At 35.2% G+C, this 4,639-nt stretch overlaps 1 long non-coding RNA gene across 2 annotated transcripts; it reads right to left on the bottom strand.

Moving 5' to 3' along the window:
* Nucleotides 1-277: 277 nt before the first annotated feature.
* LOC149549762 (uncharacterized) lies at nt 278-4,120 on the bottom strand. 2 transcript variants are annotated; one of them, XR_016354494.1, is made up of 5 exons: nt 4,050-4,120; nt 3,891-3,951; nt 3,446-3,712; nt 3,228-3,327; nt 278-924 (listed from the first exon to the last, which is right to left on the bottom strand). It is a non-coding gene; the product is annotated as an uncharacterized LOC149549762 (long non-coding RNA). The 2 variants fall into 2 exon arrangements; XR_016354493.1 differs by having other exon boundaries at nt 415-2,988.
* Nucleotides 4,121-4,639: the final 519 nt, after the last annotated feature.

Raw genomic sequence — 4,639 nt, 5'->3', positions numbered from 1 at the left:
CCTATACCACTCTTTAACAACACTAAAAGGTATGGAAAACTATTTTTGAATATATCTAGTTGCATGAAAAGTTATCTAAGGCATACCCATATCTCCCCTCCTATGCTTTCTACTAGAATAATTTAATTTAAGCATATAACTAATCACTTATTTTTATTGAAGATCCAAATAGTATTGAACATATTTCATATGGAAATTCAAAACATTCAAGACTGAAATTACCTACACCATTAAATAAAAAATATAAATTATGTTTAATATAAATTATTTATTTTTTCTCAAAAATAAACTAAATTGTTAAAAAAATGAACATTCCGATTTCCCGTGTGCTCCTGAAAGCAATTATTTCCTCCAGCTTTTTCATAGATTGGAAATGGACCAATGGTCACAAACTCACACCGTCTACTCTCAATTAAAATGAACTTCTATATTTCCACTTCGAAAAGAGACAAATACAATGTAAAAATATACAAAATTAAATTCTGAATGGACCAATCTCAAAGCTCAATCTGTGGCAATCCCATACTAATGTCCAAGCTCAAATCACTTCTCCGAAGTTATTGAACTTTTTGGTAAATACTAATACTCCCTTTGCACTAATTGGGATCACCTAAAAGATGAAGTGTAGGAACAAATACGCATTCCTCGTCCAACTCCAATACCTGGGTATCGTGGTTGTAGGAATAAATACACGATCTGCCCCGGAAATCCAACATGGAGTCAAATGCTCAGAATGATTGAAATAATTTTCAAAAATAGTCAGCAAGATAATAAGGTTATTCTTATTTTAAGCCAAAGCATCCCGATTCTTCAATATCTCATCAATTAAGTGCGCTTCATAAAGTTTTCTCTGTTCTCTGCTAGTTTGGGATATTTTACCCCATGAATATTCTCTAGTCACTTCAGCAACTTTTCTAATCAACTCTGTTAGAAGCATAGACATGTGTTAGGGTACAAAAATAAAGAAATTGGCCAGTAAGTCTTCTGAAGATGATTAAACTTACATAAAGTCTAAATAAAATAAAGTTAACACACTTCAATCAAGTTCTGCACACAAATTCTCGAACTTCAAGGGATTCGACCGATGCACAACATGCATAATTTTAGTTGTCTTCAATCGCCAAGCATGTTTTGAATATAATTCGCTAACACTCGAGAAATATGCATTAATGTTATAGAGCTACTTGCTAATAATTCTGCAGGACTCGTCTCATTAATTCTATTAAGACATTAGAAACAGATACAAATGTAATGTCTGAAATTGATTTTCAATCACAGCACAATTTAGTCAATATGATGTGTTTATCCAGATCGATGCGATTATAGCTTCTTGAATGGCAAGGTATTGGTAATCGAATTTAGTAGTATATCTAATAATCATTTTGGAAAATGGTAATCCAATTTAGTAGTTTATCTAATAATCATTTTGAAAAATATAAAATGTAGTTTAACAATTCTATATTATTATATTTTTAAGTTAAATTTATTGATTCATATTTTATGAATAGTGGTTTACACAGAATATATTCATGCTTTTGGACAAGATTGTGTGTGAGTTTATAATTATCGACGATTCTTTATCATTCTGCAAATTGAAAAATAAATGAATAGAAAATATAAAATGCTAAAATAGCCATGGTAAAAAACCTGGAAGAGAGTATTTACAACAGGTAGGAGGTACCATCATTGCAAGTTTAACTAGGAAACGTCATCCTAGGCATACAAGACATCAAACTTGTTGAGTCGGAAATCATGCAAACAGCCCTTTGCAACTTTAGCAGGATCACCACCAGGAACCGTGGTTGGACACCAGTCGGCATTCACACCCTTGCTCACAACATCACTTGTGTATTTTTCATAGCGGGGATTGAAACATTTATAAACCTACATATAACCATAAACATTCCTCTCTGAAGTGCAAGAAATAGGAAAGACAGATAATGACCTGTGGAACAAGCCTGTTAAGCCTGTGGAAAATACAAAGTCTGTGATATACAAAATCACATTTACAACCATGACCAGAATGATTGTTTGAACATCAAGTTCTTCTCTGAGGATCGTTTCGATTCGGGATATTAAACACATTAAAACTGTATTAAAGATATGGTGGTCGAATGTGACCCATTAACTACAAAATTATCACTGACTCCTTAATATTTTATCATAATACACATTATTAATGACTCCATTTTAACCTCACATAAGACCCACAAGATTAACACGCAAAACAAATGAAGTTGAGTAGAGTTTTTCTCCACTAGAAGAGAATAAGATAGGCATTTCAGGATTAGAAGACGTTATGTTTTATCATTACATGCCAATCAGTGATTGATTGTGTAAAGCTTAAGCTTTTTACTCCTATGTTTCATCGCTCGCATCTGTTTATCCACAACTGTACAGAATTCAGATAGTACACAAATGCTGAACACTTCTTCTTTTTGGGCCCATCAAAGAATGGAGCCTACGAACAATGACACGAGGATGGGAATTAATAATGGAATATGTGGAATACAGTCATAATATACTGATTCTGTCATTTCTGGGGTAAAATCCATCATTTCTAAAAGAGATAATTTTCATAAATGACCTCATTACTCTGGCAACATGAGTGTGCTCAGCGAATGAATTGAGATCATTAGAAAGTACCACCACAGATTTGGAGACCTGATGAAACGGGTAAACTATGAAACCCAAATTCAAGCCCTGACCTAGTTCTGCCTCCCACTCCGTGAAATACATGAAATTCCTGTAGATACACACACAGGATCCACTATCTACGTACCAACCAAGGCTTCAAAGATAGAAACCAGCGTTATTTGCAGTTTAGGGTTTCAATTGACAATACGATATGAAATCTCCAGTATTCTCGTTTTAGGGTTTCCAAATGAGAGAAAGTATACTGTTGGCAGGGTAATCTGAGGATTGCTCACTGTTTACGGCGTCCGGACAATATATTGCCAAAAAATTACCCCTCGCCGCCGTCCAACGCTGACGAACCCATAAAAACATATTGTCAAAAAGATATCCACAAATTGTGAAATGGAACCGAAAAAACACCAACAAATTAAGAGAAAGTAAATTTCCATAACCGATCGATAATCTTTGAATGTTTCTTGTATCGATTGTCTAGCAGTTTTTTTCATCAACGATCCGAAACAATATATTAAAAAGAGTTAGACAAACTCCGTGATCATGCAAAAAATAGGAAACATTCAAAGGTCACTTACAAATTGTCAAAAAACAGAGCAGATCCGGGAAAAAAGAACAGAACAGAGCAGGATCGCCTCCAGAAACCACTTGAACCCAGTCGGCATTCGCACCCATCGCCTGTGTACATGACACACCAGACGATTTAATTTCATGCCCGGGAATACAACTCCACTTGAAATAATTATAGGCCGACGCATAACCATAAAAATTCCAAAAAGGAAAGAAAATTACCGACCTGGGAAACAAGTCTGTTGATGTTTGTCTTAACGGAGTGCTCAATTTCATACACGGTCCGCATTATTCCAGCAACATTGGTCTGCTCTAAATGCTAATGAATTGAGACAATTAGAGGGTGTACGACATATTTGGAGACCTGATGAGATGGTTAACTGAGAAACCCAACTCGAGCTTATCTCCTCGTTTCACAGAAAGCCTGTCCACGAGGAAAAAAATCCAAGCCCTGACCTGATTCCGCCTCTACTGCGTAAAATACATGAAATTCCTGTAGATCCAAACACAGATCCACTATCCCTTACCAACCGAGGCTTTAAAAAACAGAACATAAAACTTTTTTTTCGCTAAAAAGGGTTTCAATCGACCGTACAAAATCTCATCTTGCTTTAGGGTTTCCAAATGACCATATATTATTGGCAGCGGAATTTGAGAAGAATCGTAATCACCTTTGATTCTGGCTTCCGGTGTCGGGATGACAGTTGGTTCCAGATCCAAGAACCTGTCTCACTGTTGATTGGCCCAAAAAATATATTGTCAAAAGAAACATCGACAAATTGTCGAAGAACAGTACAGATCCAGGAATAAATCAGAAAAATTCTACATACCTGAATACCCTCTCGAACTACACTCCGTCGATCATCGCTAAAGAAAGGTGTACGAATTCCCAATGAGCGGAACTCTTGCAGTTGCGGCATTCCACTTAAAAGGAATAAATCCATGTTTTCGTGACCACTGACACCTGTCCGGACCACTGACAGTTGCCGGTTACCCGGTCACATAGTGGGCCACGATGGCAGCACCCAGAATGATCTATTTAATTTAATTATTCATTAATTAAAAAATAAATTAAATGAATAATCTTTTTTAATAATTGTAGCAGGGGTATGACCCTGTTTGGCCATTTTTGCCCTAGAAGATCTTACACGACCTTCAGATGAAAATGTTTGAATGAGCAGATCTGTTTGTCAGGTAATTTCTGAAATTCTAATGTATTAAAACTCTTATATAGTAGGTAATAAATAAGAAAGATTTAAATTGAATCTGTTCAAATTTAACAAGTAATTTAGGTGTCAACTCATTAACTAAAAAAATCTTAACAAAATTCACAATTAGTTTTTCATCCACCTCATTGAAAAAATCTATCATCCATCACATTGATAGTGGTATGAATTTGTTTAGATAACATTAAGAAATC

The sequence above is a fragment of the Cupressus sempervirens genome, chromosome 7 (assembly GCF_028749045.1).
Source record: "Cupressus sempervirens isolate cs-2001-9-10 chromosome 7, ASM2874904v1, whole genome shotgun sequence".
Classification (NCBI taxonomy): Eukaryota; Viridiplantae; Streptophyta; class Pinopsida; order Cupressales; family Cupressaceae; genus Cupressus; species Cupressus sempervirens.
Note: the sequence above shows the minus strand (reverse complement) of the source record. Positions and strands in the feature narration are given on the sequence as shown.